At 38.4% G+C, this 22,120-nt stretch overlaps 2 long non-coding RNA genes across 2 annotated transcripts; one reads left to right on the top strand and one right to left on the bottom strand.

The window, feature by feature from the left end:
• The first annotated feature begins 2,858 nt into the window (after window positions 1-2,858).
• LOC309506491 lies at window positions 2,859-4,883 on the top strand. Its single transcript, XR_014208802.1, has 3 exons — window positions 2,859-3,086; window positions 3,573-3,674; window positions 4,342-4,883. It is a non-coding gene; the product is annotated as an uncharacterized lncRNA (long non-coding RNA).
• Window positions 4,884-8,930: 4,047 nt separating this feature from the next.
• On the bottom strand, window positions 8,931-14,416 carry LOC309506473. Its single transcript, XR_014208781.1, has 5 exons — window positions 14,384-14,416; window positions 13,518-13,639; window positions 13,247-13,361; window positions 12,309-12,572; window positions 8,931-9,128 (listed from the first exon to the last, which is right to left on the bottom strand). It is a non-coding gene; the product is annotated as an uncharacterized lncRNA (long non-coding RNA).
• Window positions 14,417-22,120: the final 7,704 nt, after the last annotated feature.

Below are 22,120 nucleotides of genomic sequence, written 5' to 3'. Positions count from 1 at the left end.
GAGGTGAAAGGTTAGCTCCGCCCTCAGTTGAGAAAAAGTTTGCAGAAAAAGATCGGTATCAAGCTGAGACGCGACCGGAGATAAGAGATTGTGAACGACACGAGTGATATTTAATTAATTGAGTAAGTTAAGACAGAATAAACTGATGATTTAGCAATAAGTTATTAACAAGCACAGTAGATTTATGAGTTATTGGTTCTTTAGAGAGCTCGCGTGTGCCTCGTGAAAATTGAGCGCGCCGTGCAGAAACTATAAGTTACTGAAGAGATAGGAGAAATTTTCGAATCTTTCCTTTGGAAAATTGCTTTTCTTTTGTTCCTTGATCCATATTTCTCCTTGGTGAGTACTGTTTTCTTTATGAGAAGTGTGTTTGACTAATGAGAATATTGTTTTTGTAATAGTAATGTGAGCAATGCATCGGTAAAGTGGGTAATAATATGAAAAAATGTTGAAAATGTTTTATAATATACTATGTGAGTGTATGTAGTTACGTTAAATAATGCAGAGATGTATTATTTGTTGAGATTGTGTATTTTTCTCTATTGGGAAGTGTGTGCCATGCGGTGCTAGCTTGCTAGCTCTGTATATAGATTAATGTGTTAATCGAGCACATGGTGATTAGCATGCATATGTATTTAAATGACTGAAGAGAGTCATTTTGATTGTTTAAAAAGGTTTATTTGAATGAGATACTAATAATTGTGTTTGGCTTTGTTTTCAAGGCCGGGTTTTTTTTTTATTTATTTTTTTATCTAATTCTCTGTTGAGAGTTCCTGAATTGCTGCTGAGGTTCCGTTCTGATTCCGTGATTTCTGTCCTGCTGTGGATTTCCTATCCCTGGTTGGACTGGCGAGCCATCCCATCACTTCGTCCCTGGAAACCTGTAAAAAGTGTTGTGAGAAACAAAGTTTCTGAGTGGGTAGGACAGAACTACACACATTGCATATTTTTCCAATTTACCTGGATATTACCTGGATTTTCGTGAAGACAAGAATTCAAGTTTTTTTCTTCTTCATGGACTCAACTGTTTCCATTTTGATGAACATTCTTATTACTTATTTTTGCAATTGAGACAACAACTGTTGAATCTGAAATTGAAATATTGAGGTTGAGATTTAGAAAAGTGACATTGGGAAATTTTGTTTGTGTTTCTCTGGTACATGTCATTTAATTGAAATACTGTATATTTCCGTCATTTAATTGTTTTATCTTTATTTCATTTCTATAATTATTCCGACAACCAACAAAGAGAAAATATACTTACCTTTTATATAATTAATTGCAGTCCAGTAGTCTTGAGTGATTTGTTCATTTGAATTTGTTATTAATATATATTTTGCTAGTTTTGCTTCAGTGAGTCGACCCGAAAATCTTCTGAGTCTGGTCCATAATCGGAAATTTATAAGATCTAGAAAACGAGCCACGCGCTACACAATCTCTAGTTTTCATATTTGGTGACTGATTTTCAAAATAAATTACAGAAGAGCCGTAATTTATCAATTTGCAACAAGAATATTTTCATATTCCTAAGGCGTGTTCAGACCTTTATTTTGAAATAGCAATGAACATGAAAAATCATGCTACACAATCTCTAGTTTTCATATTTGGTGACTGATTTTCAAAATAAATTACAGAGGAGCCGTAATTTATCAATTTGCAACAAGAATATTTTCATATTCCTAAGGCGTGTTCAGACCTTTATTTTGAAATAGCAATGAACATGAAAAATCATGAAAGAATGGTAGAAACCTGTTTGTTTTCATGCCAAGAGTTCAAAAGATAGCATCCATTCAATTATTTTAGAAAAAAGGGTCTGAAAATGTTTCAAATATGAAGAAAAAAATTATAGATTCACCATTTGTGATGTGGCAGCGAGCTATAGCGCACAAACATGTTCTTTTTATTGTTGAATTCATATCAAAATCTGCCAAACTTCCCATATTACTTCTGAATAGAATGTCTACTTCATAAATTGCATGAAAATTGTGGAAATAATGGTTCAGATCACTCAAACCACATATGGAAATGGAGGCGCCCTTATATGGGCAGTAATGGAGTCTGGTTGTCACCTAGTGAAAAAGTTTGGTACTGCGCCCAAACAAAATCTTACTGAAAGCTCATTTTTTGAGATATCAACCTAAATTTTGAAACACAACTTGTTCAGATTTTTTACTTTGATTTTTTAGCAGTTTTAGAGTCACCCAGGTTTTAAAAATATATATTTCATATAAAATATGAATAATACATTTTTTTACATTGTACATTTCCATAAACTCAAACTTCTATAACTTTTTTTCTGTTTCACTTTCTAAATTTATTTCACTTCTACAAAAATCTGCCAAATGTCTTCTTTAAAACAAGACCAATTGTACGTCTATACTCCAAAGCATTCTTTAATTACAACCATTTAAGTTTGAAATGTGCATTTTCATGTCTACTCGAAAAAAGGGGGGTGACAGTTAACAGGTTAAACATTGTATGGGTCAAAATTATAGATTTTTCTTTTATGCCAAAAATCATTAGGATATTAAGTAAAGATCATGTTCCATGAAGATATTTTGTAAATTTCCCACCTTAAATATATAAAACATTTATTTTTGTGAATGGATGCAGCACAATTGCCAATAGAAATGGACAACTTTAAAGGAGATTTTCTCAATATTTAGATTTTTCTGTACCCTCAGATTCCAGATTTTCAAATAGTTGTATCTCGGCCAAATATTGTCCTATCCTAACAAACCATACATCAATGGAAAGATTATGTATTCAGCTTTCAGGTGATGTATAAATCTCAATTAAAAAAATTACCCATAAGACTGGTTTTGTGGTCCAGGGTCACATTTATCAATAAAACAACAACCCGTTCTCACTCCCAAGGCGTCAAAAACTGAAGCATGGTCAAGCGCCCCCGGCGTCACATAGAGGACTCCAAAGGCGCCCCTCGCGTCACTCTGTGACTAATTTGGAACTCCGTTGCTTTCAATGGGAAACCTGCGGCGTCAAAAACAGACGCGAATTTTATCAGTAGGAAATTCCGACACAACACATCGCGATATTTGGCATCAGTTCACGTGTGCCAGATGTTGGTAAGTAGTGTAAATACGCTTTCTTCCTAGTAATAATGTTTGATATAATGCATGTTCTGTTTGTCGATATTAATCAGATTAGCTCATGTTCAGTCACTGCATTATATCTGTCATCTCCACGGAGGTTTTGCGTTTCATTACTTTCTAATTCAAAACAGGGTGATTAAACATTGTCTGTCACGTGACGTGCTATAGGCCTAGCCAGGCCTCCAATCAGTTAATCATATTCATTTCAGGTTTAAAGTAGTACAATTAGTTCCAAAGTGGTAAGCACAGTAAAAACAACACTTACCATGCTTTTACCACAGTAACATTGGTTTTACTGTGATAAGTGTAGTAAAAAGAAGTTTTGGAAGCTATTGGAAGTTTTAATGTGATTTAATATATGCATATTAAAATCCAATATTTGTAAGGTAAATCAGTACTTTTTCCTTTAAATAATCCTATATATTATACATAATGATATTTTATTTTCTCTTTTTTCAGCTGAAAAGACCAAAAGGGCCTTTCGGACTCAGTCAGCCCATTATTGTATGAGGAGAAGTAAACGGAGGAGACGGACAGCTGCAAAGGCAAATATTCGCAATGGTATGTATGTGTTGGTTTTAACCCTTAATCAAACATTTTATCAAGCATTTGTTGTTTCTTAAAACCTTTTCTTACAAAACCCATAGCCCAATCAGTACAAACATAGTCTCAGAGTCTTAATAATTCACAAGATTTAACAAGTTGTCAAATTCGTACAATACTCTTACATATTTGTACACTCGTACACAATCCTGCAGCTTTTACTCCTACTGTTGTCATTGGCTACTGCCTCAATTCCTGTACATATTTATCGCAATATTTGTAAATCAGTTGCGCCCCTTCTTGGAAAGTAGTCGGATGTCCCACGCACTGTCAGAAACTTTATATTAATTGCATTGTATTCTTTAAAATTATTACAAATTGGACCCTGTCTGTTCATGTTCCAATGATACATGATGTGTCTCCACACCTCATAACCTTCCTCTGTTTGCAAGAGTGGAAAAGCTAATCTTACTTGTCACATGACATCAGATACTCGATTATTTTGTCGTAATCAGATCAGTTACACTGCTGATACCTGTCCCGTTTGCATTTAAATCATTTTATTTTTAAACAAATTCATATGATTATTGCTTGCCATTAAAGACATACTTTTAATCATGCCCACATATCAGTGAACTTATTACATAAATGCATTTAACATTTAATTATGCAACTCTCTTTACAGAAAAATATCCCACAGTTATGGATAAACTCACAACATCATCCAACATGTGTCCAGCGAGATGCACCCTTTGGCTCTGTCTCAGTTTCTGAAAGTCTTCATGTGAAGTCCCACTCCTCCTTGTCATCTGTTTGATATATGCAGTAGGCCTACCAATATTGAAAATAGTGATTTATCTTTTTCCATATTGTTAAAGCATTTTGTTTTCTCTTTTCAGCTTCATAAACTGTACTTGATGTCTGCCTTTATCAAAAAAGTGTCAGTGCTCATCAGGTGTTTTGCTAAAGGACATATTCATTGCCATCCATTAGTTCTAGTCATGCAGTGACTTCATGATGCAATAGACAAATGTATATTTCTGCAAGTGTATATAGCAGGTGTTTGTCCGAACAATTGAAGATAATGAGAGTGTTCAGGAAAACCTTTTGAAAACAATCAATATTTTTGTAATTGTTTTTGGTGCTGAAAGTTTTTTATTCTGAGTTTGTTACCTTTACATTTAGATGGACTTAATGTCTTACATTTAGCTTAATTAAACCTTGTATTAAGATTAGTGGTGGGCCGTTATCGGCGTTAACGTGCTGCGTTAACGCGAGACTCTTATCGCGCGATAAAAAAAATATCGCCGTTAATCTATTCTCCAAGTTGGGTTGGGAGATGGCTCTATATACTACACAAGCTATGATGACGCAATCTACCCGCGGCCGCGAGGTAAACCCGGCTGCAACGCATATTCGTCGTCATCTTAAGTAAACACGGCTGAAAGTGAAAGCTGGTGAAAAAGATCGGTGCAACATCCATTATTTGGACTTGGTTCGGGTTTAAGCCGTCAGACGAGCAGCAGCAAACTATATACAGAGTGTGTGGGGTCAGCACGCCAGAATACAGTTACCTTTCGTGCTTGAACTTACAATAACACACACAATCATGCCAAAATGTCCGTTTTGTCGAGTATCTTCATAACATAAGAGCTGTCTTATGATGAACGTCAAGAGTTGTGAAAGAATGAGGCGCGTGCGAGAGCCGCGTCTCCGTCAGCTGGTCTTAAAGAGACAGCAGCCAATAAAGCTTTCTGTCAGTAAAGTTAATCAAAGAACAAAAAGAACAGAGAAAATGACTCACTGCTGTTGACTAAAGTTTTTTTTTTTTTTTTTTTGCTATAATAAGGATTAGTCTATATTTAATTTATGCAGTGCAGTTTGACAATTTCGGTATATGTCCTAGGTCTACCTGTTTGACAGGCACAGGTAAATATGACATTTATTTTTAACTCTTGTATTATTGAGACAAATAACAATATTGAATTTATTTTAATTTGAAAACAGTGCATTTAGTTGTTGTTTCTAGTTTGAGTTGAGAAATGGGCTACAAATTTCAGCATTATCACTAATCTGTGTGTGCATTTTACTTGAGAAATAAGCAAGTTAACTCATGAAACCATTTGTTTACTATATCGCAATCACATATCGCAATATATAATCACAATATGACATTTTCCCCAAATCGTGCAGCCATACTTTTCAGAAAAATGTATTTCGTATCATTGTCTTGTGAACTAGTCATTTAGCTTTTGATCAATAGTGATTGGCATGTTAAATCCCACACCTGGTGTGTGTTCCTTTGGAGGGTGTGGTTGTCAGGTAGGGGAGGGGGCCCATGAGCTTCAGTGCCCAGGGGCCCCTGGGGGTACTAATCCAGCCTTGCTTAGTGGTGTAGCACATCATCTCGATTTTAAGAATCGTTGTTGTGTTTCTTTTTAACTGAAAAGACATCAGTTAGACAATATTCTAATTTTAAATTTGGGGTTTCATAAGCTCCAAGCCATAATAAACATTAGACCTACTTAAGTCTCTGCAGCTAGTGTACTTAAATTTTATTTATCTGCAAAATGATGTTGTATACTTACAGTTTTGCACAATATATGTTCTCAAAACTACATACACCCTTTAAAAAAAAATACATTTAGCAGTTGTTTAGCATGGGTCTGTGTAATCTGTTCTGAAATGGTTTTATTATAATATACTGTAAATCGTTATCGCAAGAGGCTGCAATGTATATCACAATATAGATTTTAGGCCATATCGCCCATCCCTAATTGATAGCCTATAGTAGTTGATAATAACATAGGCCTACCTAATGTTGCCTACGGACGGTAACAGTACAGTAGTAACCTTTTACAGTCTATGAGTAGAACAGCTTTCTCAAGCAGTTTATGATGCATTTTGGAAACAGGAGATGAGCCCCTGGTCTAATGCGCCACCTGGCTTGCGAAACCCGTTCTCAAAGACTTACTTTTATAGTCATTATTTGGGTAGCAAACATATTCTGAATGCCTTCGGCAGAATTCAAATGAGCCATTTTAATCTAGATTAATCTAGATTAATTTCAAAATTAATCTAGATTAATCTAGATTAAAAAAATTAATCTATGCCCACCTCTAATTAAGATGTGGTCACTATAGTAAATGTCCACCATAACTACATCTATGGTATCATTATATCACTACCTGGTTAATGTAAATGTAATATACCCGTGAATGTATTTTATAGAAGCATTTTCTTGCTGACATTTATAATCATTAACTATTTTAAGTTGCCTTTCATTTAGTTACAATAAAAGTGACCAATAATCACAAGGATATAGAATTAAAGTTGAGAATGTAAAATGTTGTGCTTATGTTTTTGCCTATTTGTTCTTTATAGGGAAGAAACAAATATATTTTCACATAACAAAGTTGAATCTCATCTCTTGGTTTGTAAAAATATTACTTCATCATAGCGATTTTTTTAACATTACTCTATGTGTCACTATAATAGATTGCCCCTGTATGTGTATATATATATATATATATATATATATATATATATATATATATATATATATATATATATATATTGATAACTGATTTGTATACTGTTGTTCAGTAGTTTTGGCACTACAAATGTCTTCAAACAGTTTAACATTAAATATTGGAAAATGCTTTCAAAATTGTGTGCATTCATGATGCTTTTGTATCATTTTGAATACCTTTGATATATACATACACTGTAAATGTTAGAAGCACTTTAGTAGGCCATGCAATTATCTTTAATTAAAATACTGCAAAACTACCCCTGCTGTAGGCCATTGCTTAGAAAAAAAGTTTCTCTTTCAAATGTATTTATGCATCAGTCTAATCAAATAAGCAAATTTGTGTCATTGATCATGTGAACTCGTTTTTAGATGGTATCTATCCCTGCAGCCGGAACCAGAAGAGATCTGTCATCATTTACCATAAATGGGCAAGTAAGTGTGACGCATCTGTTCAGCTGGGTTGTCATTGGCTGTGACTTTATCGCAGAACTCGCTCTGATTGGACTATCGTTTAACCCATATAAAACGGCGCTTTATGTTACAAAGTATGTTTTGGTGTTATTATTACGTTAGTTACACATTAAGTTAACTATAAAATGTCTCTATGTTGTGAGAAATTACTCCTTTACTGAGATCCCAACCCTAACCCTAAGCATGTCTGCACATTTCAATGAACTACAGTACCATGCTTCCTGTTCCACTGATAGAATGACAGAGATATGTGGGTAATGTAGTTTAAAACGTTTAGTAATGAAACAATAAATGTTAAATAAATAATAAATTTAATGGACAACTGGATATCTAAATTTGTTAATTGTGCAAACCTTCATGACATATATGAGGGACAGGCTGAAATTAGATATTTTACTGTGAGCTCTTTTTAAAAAACCTTTATGCCAGTTTTTCATATATGTCTGAAAACTGTGCACAACATTATTTATTAAACAAAGCATAAGCAGTTGTCCTGCCGATTTTCTCTTTGATACAATAACCGGACTTTGAGTTACAGCCATTTGAAATGTGCATTTGTTTGCTCTTCTGTAGCTTGGCTGTACAATCTACACAGATCTACACACACTATTACTATTACACAAGGATAATGCACCATTCAGTAAAACAAAAACAAAAAACAGTGCCAACATTTCCTTTTCACCCCCTCTGATTGCTGCCTATATGCATGTGAAGGGGGTGGATTGGAATCCCCTGCTGCTTCAATGTATATGTAATGAGTGATTATAATCAAGGTATTAATCAATATTTTTCCTTGTAAATATCAAATGAGTTGAATGACTTCTCTGGAGATTTTACTTTGTTATAGAAGTTATCAGTGTGATTACTGAAATGTTCTTTTCATGTATTCTTTAATATCTATTTTATATTTGAATTCAGTAATATTGCTTGCCTATTTATCCCAGCTTCCAGAAATAAAATAGGGACTAGTTTTGTGTTTGAGAAAGGTCTTCAACATGTTAAAACACATAGGGGTTATTGAAGTCTATAGTCTATATACTAGAATGATCAACATGGATCATCTTCAATTATGCTTGAAGTGTTTATAGCAAGAAAGCCCACTGCAGCCTCTTGTTATTCACATAGCTTCACTTTATTTCACTGAAAACTGGCATACATGCAAGTATGTGCAACTTTTGTTGCATTGTTGTCCCAAATATCATTCACCATATCAAATTTTTTTTTATCTCCTAAGTAAAAGAATCATGGTAATTAATTATATGTAGGTGTTTTTAAATTATGAACTAAACTAAAGAAATAAGAAATTAAAATGCATCAAATAAAATGTTCTATTTACTGTACCAAACACCACTTTCAATAAACAATATTCACCATACTTTATTACACAACACTTTATTGGAGGACATAGCATAAAGTTGATAAAGTAGCATAAAGACAAATGAAATTCAAGATAAATAAAAATGTGTCTTCAAAAATACATTAACATCATATGAATCCATTCACAGCTGCTGAAGCAACAAAACGAGTGCCAGAAAATCATATTCTGTTATGGTTTAGAAGGAGAGAACCCAATCGCAGACCATTTGCAGACATTACAAGGGTTTATTACTACACAAAAACAGAAAACAAAACCCACGAGGGGGTAAAACAAGACAGGATGAACTATTAAGACAGAAAACACTAGACTAACACTCAGATGATAAACTTAGACAATAAAGACAGGATCAAATACTTCTAACAAGACAAGGCTTTCTTCAGGTAACTCACGGAGGGTATCAGACAAGGATAGACAATGTACCGACACAGGACAGCAAACACAAGGGGATAAAATAGGGAGCAAACTAATCAGGAACAGGTGACACAGGTAAAGCAATAATGATAACAAGATGAGATAACAAGGGGGCGGGGTTACATGACGAGACAACGCAAGCACACAGCCAAACAAATGGCCATGTGCTTACACACAAAACATGGGCCTGTCATGATCCTGCCTCAAGACCAGGGAAAATCAGAGACAAGAAGGCAGAATCATGACAGAACCCCTCCCTTAAGGAGCGGCTTCCAGACGCTCCCTAAGGGAACACTAAACACGTGACATGACGGACTGAGACATGGACACAAACCAACAAAACATGACAAAAACTAATAAAGGCAGACATGAATACACAATGACAGGATTGGGGTGACATAATAAAAATAAAAAACAAGGAAGAGGAGGCGGAGACAACACAGAGTTCATGGGGGAATGTCCAGGGTGGGTGGGTGGGACTGTGGTCTTGGGTGGACAGGACGATGGCTGAGGGCGAGGGGTCCGGGCAGACTTGGATGGGGACACACGAGGAACAGTCTTGGGGGAAACAGTCCGGGGTGAAGTGGTGACAGAGGGAACAGCTGCAGCCGGCAGCGGAGCGAAGACAATGGGTGAGGCAGGTGGTAAGGGAGTGGAGAAAGAAGTAGACTGTGATGCTGGGACAGGGCTGGACACAAAACTAGGGACAGGGCTGAACACATTAGCTGGGACAGGACTGGACACAGACATCCTCCTGTCAGCTGGGACAGGACTGGACACATCTGCTGGGACAGGGCTGGACACATTAGCTGGGACAGGGCTGGACACATCAGCTGGGACAGGGCTGGACACACCAGCTGGGACAGGGCTGGACACACCAGCTGGGACAGGGCTGGACACAATAGCTGGGACAGGGCTGGACACATCAGCTGGGACAGGGCTGGACACATCAGCTGGGACAGGGCTGGACACATCAGCTGGGACAGGGCTGGACACAATAGCTGGGACAGGGCTGGACACAATAGCTGGGACAGGGCTGGACACATCAGCTGGGACAGGGCTGGACACAATAGCTGGGACAGGACTGGACACATCAGCTGGGACAGGCATCTCCAGAATCTTGGCTAGACTGGACAGATACTCGGACAAGGCTCTTGCAGCGATGACAATCGGCATCTCGTGGCTCGCCGAAACCGACCGCAAAACAGCCTTAGCAGCTGAATCGGCCGCTGCTCGCTCTGCAGCCCTCATGACTGCAGACTCTGGAACAGCGCTTGCAGAAGCTGGCTCTGGGACAGCGCTTGCAGTAGCGGGCTCTGGGACAGCGCTTGCAGGAGCGGGCTCTGGGACAGCGCTTGCAGGAGCGGGCTCTGGGACAGCGCTTGCAGGAGCGGGCTCTGGGACAGCGCTTGCAGGAGCGGGCTCTGGGACAGCGCTTGCAGGAGCGGGCTCTGGGACAGCGCTTGCAGGAGCGGGCTCTGGGACAGCGCTTGCAGGAGCGGGCTCTGGGACAGCGCTTGCAGGAGCGGGCTCTGGGACAGCGCTTGCAGGAGCGGGCTCTGGGACAGCGCTTGCAGGAGCGGGCTCTGGGACAGCGCTTGCAGGAGCGGGCTCTGGGACAGCGCTTGCAGGAGCGGGCTCTGGGACAGCGCTTGCAGGAGCGGGCTCTGGGACAGCGCTTGCAGGAGCGGGCTCTGGGACAGCGCTTGCAGGAGCGGGCTCTGGGACAGCGCTTGCAGGAGCGGGCTCTGGGACAGCGCTTGCAGGAGCGGGCTCTGGGACAGCGCTTGCAGGAGCGGGCTCTGGGACAGCGCTTGCAGGAGCGGGCTCTGGAACAGCGCTTGCAGGAGCGGGCTCTGGAACAGCGCTTGCAGGAGCGGGCTCTGGAACAGCGCTTACAGTAGCTAGAGATGACGAGCGAGAGGCTCCCTTTCTCCTCTTCTTTCTCCTTGAACGCGAAGCCGAATCTGTAGCTGGGCTAGCGACCAGTTGGAGATGTTCAGCTGGAACCGTAACAGGAGCAGGGATGGCGTTCTCGGGCAGCGCTGACTCGGTCGAGGAAGACTCAGACGGGGAATCCCAGGAAACTCGTCTCCCTCGTTTACCATGGAGAACAATGGGAGCAGAAGGGGCCTCAGGAGAAGTGGAACCGGCCTTATCACCATGGGCAACAACGGCCAGGACGCGACCCTCTGGGACCACAGGTAGCGAAGCAGAAGAAGACCTTGTAGAACCCCCTCGATCACCTCCTCTACTGCGGCCTCCACGGATCCCGCGAAACACGACCAACCGGGTCCCTTCAAAAGATTGTCGCTTGGCAGGAAAGGACATACTGTCTGCTGGGTTCAGTATTGGTCGGTACATTCTGTTATGGTTTAGAAGGAGAGAACCCAATCGCAGACCATTTGCAGACATTACAAGGGTTTATTACTACACAAAAACAGAAAACAAAACCCACGAGGGGGTAAAACAAGACAGGATGAACTATTAAGACAGAAAACACTAGACTAACACTCAGACGATAAACTTAGACAATAAAGACAGGATCAAATACTTCTAACAAGACAAGGCTTTCTTCAGGTAACTCACGGAGGGTATCAGACAAGGATAGACAATGTACCGACACAGGACAGCAAACACAAGGGGATAAAATAGGGAGCAAACTAATCAGGAACAGGTGACACAGGTAAAGCAATAATGATAACAAGATGAGATAACAAGGGGGCGGGGTTACATGACGAGACAACGCAAGCACACAGCCAAACAAATGGCCATGTGCTTACACACAAAACATGGGCCTGTCATGATCCTGCCTCAAGACCAGGGAAAATCAGAGACAAGAAGGCAGAATCATGACATATTCAGTCACCTACAGAAAACAGATTTGATATTGTGTTGAAAAATGATGATTCATTATCACAGCTAAACTGGTTTCTTGCTCTTCCCTGTACATGTCTCTATCGTGTTTGTGTTCTTCTTCCTCGTCTAAACAGTTTGTTCAGTTGTACCCTACAGTACAACAGATGAACAGAAGATGTGATCACTGATGTGGTGTAGCTTTTTCTCAACCAGAGGAAGAAGTCTCAACATCCCATGATGCCAGGCGTTCTCCAGTCCTGGTCTGACAGTAAAACAAAAAATACAAACAATTCAAATGAAGTTGTTTAATGGACAGTCGGGTCAGCTTATGCTCTGCATGATTTAAAGCAGTGATGGTTTACTCTGGCCCTCAGCGTCCACTGCCCTGCAGATTTAGCTCCAACCTCAAACCCACCAGCCTATTGTCTAGAAGTAAACCTGAAGACTTTGGTTAAAATTTTCAGGTGTGCTCGATTAGGGTTGGAGGTTGACTCTCAACCTCAAAAAGGAGAACGCAAAAGGGCCAGAGTTGCCAGTTCCTTATTTAAATTTACGAAGCAGCAGTCAGTACATTATATAATATACACATTGAAGTATTATATATATATATATATATATATATATATATATATATATATATATATATATATATATATATATATATATATATATATATATAATATTGCAGCACATAATATAAGCTAAGTACTGAACAAAAACAGTTTTACCCATATCAACAGCAGCCTATTTTAAAAGATTTTTAAGAAAGACATGGTCTCTTTTGAGCCTTTGCTAGTGATGCTTGATTTCTTTCAAGACAACATACTCTTCTGTCAGTTGTTTCAAGAGCTTCACTTGGTCAAAAACCAAGTGATAACCTGTACAATATAAAATTATGTACAACATATTACAGCATTGTTTCAATATAAGACATACCAATGGACTCGCACACCTTTCTGTCTTCTTTGGGCACCAGATGTTCCTTCCTCACCGAAACAAAGGACTTATTCGATTAGCTTGCGTTGATATAAGGACTGGTCTTCCTTCTCTGCTGTAAAACAAGAAAGTCTCGACTTACTCTATGTGCAATAACTATTGTTCTTAAAACATACAAATTAAGACGATTATAATTCAGTTAATTTACCATATGATTCAGGAGAGAGCATTTGATGAGTAAATACTGATTGCAATATTCTAGAAACTTTACCTGGGAAGGGCTGATCACGGCAAGATTCGCTGCGACTCACTAGTAGCTCTTGTGAGGGTTGGCTCTTAAAAGAGCTGTTGAGTTTGATATTGTAGAGATCTTTAAAAAAGGACTAAGTAATCCTGCAAAACAGAAAGGAAGGTAATTTTAATACATTACTTGCAAGTAGTCAGTTTATATATAACAGTAGGATTTATTTCTGTAAAGATTTTTGCATAATTAAATTTAAAATGCATTTATGTAATAAGTTCACTGATATGTGGGCATGATTAAAAGTATGTCTTTAATGGCAAGCAATAATCATATGAATTTGTTTAAAAATAAAATGATTTAAATGCAAACGGGACAGGTATCAGCAGTGTAACTGATCTGATTACGACAAAATAATCGAGTATCTGATGTCATGTGACAAGTAAGATTAGCTTTTCCACTCTTGCAAACAGAGGAAGGTTATGAGGTGTGGAGACACATCATGTATCATTGGAACATGAACAGACAGGGTCCAATTTGTAATAATTTTAAAGAATACAATGCAATTAATATAAAGTTTCTGACAGTGCGTGGGACATCCGACTACTTTCCAAGAAGGGGCGCAACTGATTTACAAATATTGCGATAAATATGTACAGGAATTGAGGCAGTAGCCAATGACAACAGTAGGAGTAAAAGCTGCAGGATTGTGTACGAGTGTACAAATATGTAAGAGTATTGTACGAATTTGACAACTTGTTAAATCTTGTGAATTATTAAGACTCTGAGACTATGTTTGTACTGATTGGGCTATGGGTTTTGTAAGAAAAGGTTTTAAGAAACAACAAATGCTTGATAAAATGTTTGATTAAGGGTTAAAACCAACACATACATACCATTGCGAATATTTGCCTTTGCAGCTGTCCGTCTCCTCCGTTTACTTCTCCTCATACAATAATGGGCTGACTGAGTCCGAAAGGCCCTTTTGGTCTTTTCAGCTGAAAAAAGAGAAAATAAAATATCATTATGGAAAATATATAGGGTTATTTAAAGGAAAAAGTACTGATTTACCTTACAAATATTGGATTTTACATTATTAGGCATTGAAAGCATGGTAAGTGTTGTGGTTAATATGCATCTACAACAAATATCACTTTAAAACTACCAATACTGAGGTAAAAGCATGCTAAGTTTTGTGGTTACTATCCTTTTACTACACATATCACAGTAAAACTAAGGTTACTGTGCTAAAAGCATGGTATGTGTTGTGGTTACTGTGTATTTACAACAAATATCACATTAAAATTACCAATAATTTGGTAAAAGCATGGTAAGTTTTGTGATCACTGTCCTTTACTACATCCATCTCAGTAAAACTAAGGTTACTAAGGTTTAAAGCAGCAAGGTCAGTTTTGTGGTTACTGTCCTTAACCACACCGCTTAACGGGTTGCAAACAACCACTCTTCATGATTATTTAATTTACACTTAAGAATTGTACATTGAAATTAGTTCTTTCACAGATGTCTCTCTGTGTGAGCAACACTATACTGCAGGGGCGTAGCCAGAATTTTATTTTTGGGGGGGCCCATCTTAAAATGAGGGGGCAACTATACAGGACATAGCTCGGCGATTATTATCTTTTACATGAAGTAGCCTACGAGGGCGATTATAAAAAGTGTCAATGATGTCATCTTACTCAGCAAATAAGAGTTTGGTTCCAAAACGCGATAAACGTTAAATATATATATATTTTAGTTCCCGCAAAAATCTGTATTGTATTCTGGTCGGTGTTGAAAAGTAAATTTTTAATTTGACGTAAAATGCGATATCCGCGCAGTCAGCGCACCATTCCACGCTCTGTAAACCGTAACGGCGGCGCTTTGAATAAACCCGGCATCCTAGTTTTCCTTCTACTTTGTGATCCACAAAAAATAATAATAATAATTTTGACGGCATTGGTGACCTTGTGGTGGTTTCTGCGGTGGGGAAGAAACGTAAGCCATCGAAATCTAATAGGCTACTTGAGATGATTAAGAAGATGAGGCACGCGGGAGGAGGAAAAATCTCGACTGTTGCTTGTTCTTCTCACACGACAGCATCAAACTTCTGTCACGCTAACACTTTGACCCCAGGGGATCTTTTGAAAAACTTTTAATTGTTTTACTCAGTCAACGAAAACCGAGCAGGACCAAGCCATTTTACAGCTGATCGCCGTAAAAAAAAGTTCAGGAGGTATTTCTTAGCGATGGTGATTTAATGTCGGCTATTTTTAGTCCAGTGCCTGTAAGTTAGGGCTATATAAGATTAGTATTGACCAAGTTCAGAGGCTGTCATATGTGGATCAACTTACTTTGTTGTGTATTTCAACAGTTAAAATATGAAAAACTTTTATATTGATTCAATGGATTAATTGCATTTTGGAAAAAAAGGTGTCATGAATTTATTGCATTTTGGGGGGAAACTAATCCTTTTTTATAATAAATATTTGAAAATCAAAATATGGATTTGAAATTGTTATGTTCTTATTATAACCTAAAATATGCTATGTGAAAGTTTGAAACAAAAAATAGTGGTTTTCATCTTTCCACTCTCTTGGTAAAGAAAACATATTATTACTCAAATTAATCATAATGGATTTATCGCGTTTTGAAACCAAACTCTTCATATACAACAGATATAGGCAATACAGGAAATGTGGTAATCACTGTTTAACAAGTCATTGCGCATTGTGCCGATCTGAGTCGAAGTCTCACCGCTATTCCTGTGATGAAATATGTGCGTTTCTGTCTCCTAGCCGCTTCACTCGCTGTCATCTTGTAGTAAGCTGAAGCAAACTCAGATGTAGATGGCTTATTTTCTCCTTCTCGCTCATCTTTTCGTGCGTAATATTGTACTTTGCACAACGCTGCCATTCACCGCATGAACTCTCACGCGAAGATGACAGCGTAGGTTACGCACAACACGTCAAATCAAGTTTGAAAACAGCCGCATTTTACCGCGCAGTATTTTGATTGATCAATCTATCAATTAGACTAACACATCAATAATTTCTTATTTTTCTTATTTTATTTTAAGCCATCAGAAATCTGAGGGGGCCGGACATACAAATGAGGGGGCCTAGGCCCACCCAGGCCCCCTCGTGGCTACGCCACTGCTATACTGTATGCATTAAAATATTACATAAAACATTCTTTTACATTATTAATTTATTGTAGAATATATAATGCTCTGATAATATAAAATGCCATACTATAATCAGATTTTTATAGAAATGAAATACCTGAGACCAGCCTGTGTATCTTCACTCTTAAAACGTATTATAATACCCAAGACGATCTCCTCATAGACACAGCTGGGCTCTGGCTCTGATCTCTTCTAATGAACTGAACTATAACATAAAAAACGTATAATTCATGGTGATAATATTTTAATATAAGCGTAACGACTCAAACAGGAGGATGCAATAATGCAAGTAAAACTCTTTACTGGAAGTTTAACAGATAAGTCAGATGTAAACAGACATACACAAAACACGGAGGCAGTCGAATGGCGCAGGGACCTCAATGGGCAACAATGGTGATGATGATGTTGAGGCTGAATGGTGATGATGATGTTGAGGCTGAAAGATGTCCGTGACGTGCAAGGTGAGAATTCCAGACACAGAACGAAGAACAATCCAACAGGAACACACCGACGCCAAACAGAAACGGGAACGGGAATGGGAATGAACACAGAAATACTCCACAACGATCTGACAAAGACAAGGGCTGAGTCCCAATTCGCCTACTTATACTACGACCTAAAAGTATGTACTTTTTTTTGTGATGAAAAAGTACATACTTTTGAGTGTGTAACAAAAGAGTATGCACGTTCTGGGACATACTTCGATGACGTCATGCAACGTAAACGAGAACGTGGTTGCCTAGTTACGCACACCGCGACTGTTAACAAAACATTTTACATTTCATTCATTCTTATACATGGATTTCTCGGCGACGTCATCACAGCATGCGCACGCAACCAGGAGGCAGAAAAGACCCGCGGCCTTCGTACCAGAGTAACGTTAAAGGGTTTAGGGTAGGCTAGTAGCATAGTGGTGGTGTTGTCGCTAAGTCAAAATGCTAATTATCATGTTAGACTTAGTTAGTCATGTAACAGCCAATGTTAGCAGTGCAGCATCTATAGAGCCCGAATTTGCATATAAGTTAACCTTGTTTATGTTACTTTACGACCTGCAACATTTCATGACTTCACACATGTACGTGGCGATAATATTAAAAAACGTACTCTCAGCAATGGTGAGATCTTGCCGGATCCCTACGCAATACATGACGATCTTTGGATTGTGGATGACAAGTGGCCAGCAATTGTATGGCCTGATATATATCATTATTTTATTCGAAATCCATGTATACACTACTGTTCAAAAGTTTGGGGTTGGTAAGATTTTTATGTTTTTGAAAGCAGTCTCTTGTGCTCAAAAATTCTGTACAACAGGAATATTATGAAATATTATTGGAACATACATTTTAAAATGCATTCAAAAAGAAAACGTGTAATTTATTAAAGCTGAATTTTCAGCATCATTACTCCAGTCTCCAGTGTCACATGATCCTTCACAAATCATTCTAATATGATGATTTGATGCTCAAGAAACATTTCTGATAATTATCAATGTTGAAAACAGTTGTGCTGCTTCTTATTTTGTGACATATTTTATTTAGGATTCTTTGATGAATAGAAAATTCAAAAGAACAGCATTTATTTGAATGTTTTCTTGTAGTATACTACACACTTGGTATACTAAATGTCAAATTTGCGATCTAAATAGCTGTTTGAAAAAATAAACATGTATTTTTTTCACTGTTCATAACTGGTTGAGCAGTTAAACTCTAGTATGTGCTCATGACAGCACATAATCCATCGTCAAATCTTTGATTTACAGTAAGTAACGTTATATGTGTGCAGTCATGAAATGTTGCAGGTCGTAAAGTAACGTAAACAAGGTTAACTTATATAAAAGCAAATTCGGGCTCTATAGATGCTGCACTGCTAACATTGACTATTACATTACTAACTTAGTCTAACATGATAATTCATACATGCATTACAGTATGTCCGGATTTTGATTCGTAAACAGTTGGACTTTTTACATAATGTTATATTAATATGAAACACAAACAAACAGATCCAACTCTGAAATTGCAGTTTATTATTGAGTCAACAAAAAATTACAAACAATGCGAAATCTACGTTAATTACAATGTTATTTTATTCTTTTATTACAGAACTCGGCATAACAGATAGCGTTTTTTTGCCTCCTGGATGCGCGCGCATCCGGCATTGTTTGTATACAAGAAACCCGTGTATATATCCAATATCATTTCATTTACAATTCCCAATTTTTTTTCACAATACATTTACAATGTGTTTTACCAAATGTAGGAGTGAAGCAGGGCGTCGTCGTAGATCAACCAAACCAGAGCCCGTCTACGGAGAGCCTTGGCACTTCCTATTAGCCCCATTGTATCGATCTTGGTTGCAGTTCCATTAGAGTTCCACTGGAGGTGATCGCGGGCGAGTGCAGACTGAATGGGAGTCTATGGGGCTAGACGGCTAAATTTGTCTCTTTCACCCGATTGCCGTTGAGAAATCTCAGATTTTAATTTAGGTTTTGCAAGTTCAACATGGTTTATAGGTCGAAAATTGAATGAACGAGTACTTATGTCCTTTCGATTTCTTACAGGTTGAGTTGTTGTTGCCCATAACACGCTAGCATTCTGCTAATGAACGCTGATTGGTCAGTGGAGGACTGATTACGACCAGAGATACCGCTTGATGGCATCGTGGCATCCGAAGCGGGACCAGAAACAAACAAAACAAAAACTCTTCTAGCACGTGTATTTACCTGTGTCAGCTGTGTTGTCGATGCCTCGAGAGAAAAGAAAGTGCCGAGCGCGAAAGCACCAAAGCGACTGAAGGATTGCCGTCAAGCAGTATCTCTGGTCGTACGATGTGTATGAGGTCATTGACATTTTCAAATACTTTTTAAAGCAAATAAGTGACTCTAAAAAATCTAACACCCAGCAATGTGTAATTTCTTTGCATCTCCTTTCGAATACAACATTCAAATTACTAGACAAAAAATTATATCCTGAGAAAAGTGGATTTTGATGGTTTAGCGTCATAGACCTCCATTCATTCTGCACTCGCCTGCGAGCGCCCCCGCATGGACAGAGACGTGTTACTGCAGCCAGTCCAGAAACCGGAAGTAACCAGAGAGTGCCAATTCTCTTCCTATTAGACATTCTCTGACCAAACGCAGGTCGTTTGTGAGGCGGCTGGTTCTGACGTTCATGTGCAAATATGTGTAACGAAAGCTACTTATTTTCTGAGTTAAAATATTTAAAGTTTATAGTGTAACTATTGTTTAACGTATTTTATACTTAATCTTATACTTATGTATAATACTTAAAAATACCCCGATGAAAATGAACCATGCTTTTACTATGGTAAAAGTGTAGTAACCATGTTTATTTGGTTGGACTGATAAAGTTAACATTTGTACAGCCACAGTATTACTACAAATAAGTCAGACATAAACATCAAAAGAAATACATAAAAAAGACACTTGCATGACACTGTACTAGAGCCTTTTTATTTATTGTTTTGTAGCCTGCAATGAGGCGCTCAGTATCTTCATCGGACACTACAAGATAAACACGGTGCTTTATTGGCACAACATAAACCCATTAATATTGCGAGACAATAAAATATAACTTTAATTACGGTTAAACATTTGAATTCTTACACTTAAAAACTGAGGGCGCATCTCCGCTGCTGCATCCGACTGCCTTTACATCACCACTATCACCGCAAAGCTGCGCTCCTCCCTCCCGCACGCAATGGGTTGTGGGCAATATTAGCCGTTAGAGTGTGCATTGATCTCAAGCGGCAACATTCTAATCTGAAAAATGAAGCCTACCCGGAAGTGCGAAAAACTGCAATACATCGAAAATCCGCTAGGGGAAGGTCCCAAAAGGGAGCAAATGTCCATACACCCCCATGTTAAAATGTCCGTTTTCACAGCATAAATTCATGTTTTTACAGGTTGGTCCCATGGACATTTTATTGTATTTTTCGATAGGTTCCGAGTGCCTGACAACTGTGAGGGGGGTGAATTTTTTTCTAACTCGTTAGTTTAGATCGTATTTAGATATAAAATGTATGACAAATAAGGGCGCGATTCACAGCTTGATTGACAGCTGACAACGAGCATAGGCTGCGCCGAGTGGAATTCCTGAAATTTGACATCTCGGCCATGATCTGACACAACACATCATACCTGTAAGTTATCCTTTCTGAACATTTGTATTGCAATATGGCGCCGCCCATACCCCCCATAAACGGCCTCAAAACCGTTCTTCAGAAGTCTATGGGTGACGTCACAGACGCTTTGTCCATATTTTTTACAGTCTATGATTGATCTGCACTTCGAATTCTAACCGGAAATAGTAGACCATCCGGGTATCTTTGGAATACTCATTTCAACATACTACGATTTGGGACGTACTAATTCTAGTTTTGCATACTATTTAGGACGGATAGTATGCGAATTGGGACTCAGCAATTATGAAACTGTGAACTTAAGTAGGCACGTTGATCAGCTGCAGCTGACGCCACTGATGAGATGCAGATGTCACCGCAGATCAGCGGTAGAGATCATTGACCACGCCCACACGCACACACACAACAACAATCACACGAGATGAGAAAGAGACCGTGAATTCATGAACCATGTATTCATGACAACAAGTTTTTAAAAGGTATTTTAATTAAAAAACTGTCTGGTGTAATGCTTTTCAATTAAATTAAAGTTTTTAACTTAATACAAACATCTTCTTGCCTATAATTTAAAGATGATTTTATCTGGAGTTTATTCAAAATTCCTGCAACCTGGATAAACATCTTCATCTCTGGATGTTTGAGTTGCATCCATGATGAAGCTGAACAGTTGAAACTGAATCTGATCTTCACCACTGACTCTGAATGAAAACGACAAACAATAATTCAGCTGAACGGAACCTGAGATTCGGAGAAACAGGATGAGACGTGGCGTTCACTCAAATGAATACCGAATTACGATTCCAAGGTACTTTGAGACACTTACATCGGTGCTTTCATCAAGAAGGACGCTGTATTTGCGGTCACCAATATCAGCCACCAGTCTTTTAATGAAATATGGTGCCAACACCATTTATCATTTCGGTACACTAGGTGCATCCAAAAATGTTGGGGCGCACTGGAATCTGAAAAAGTAGCTTTGCATGCCTTACACATGTGGTCACAAGACAGAAAAGGAACAGTGCTCTTAAATCACCATTGCCATTGTTGCCTCTGCCTGTTTGCAAGAGTCTGCGTTTTTGGAGCAAATGGTAATGTTGTTTGTTTAGATTGATTGAAGGGCTTGGACTTTTCATTGTGCTTCTGAGTTGATGCATGCTTTCTAACATCCGACAACTTGGCACAAAATTCTGTCTTGCAGTACAGACAGTAAGCCCTTGTGTCATTGCCCACATAGGGCTTCAGCCACCCCTTAAATTCATGGATTAACTCCCAGTACTTTTGTGAA

This window comes from Leuciscus leuciscus, assembly GCF_965113295.1.
Source record: "Leuciscus leuciscus genome assembly, chromosome: 9".
NCBI lineage: Eukaryota > Metazoa > Chordata > Actinopteri > Cypriniformes > Leuciscidae > Leuciscus > Leuciscus leuciscus.
The sequence above is the reverse complement of the archived record's forward strand: the minus strand, read 5'-3'. Positions and strand labels throughout refer to the sequence as shown.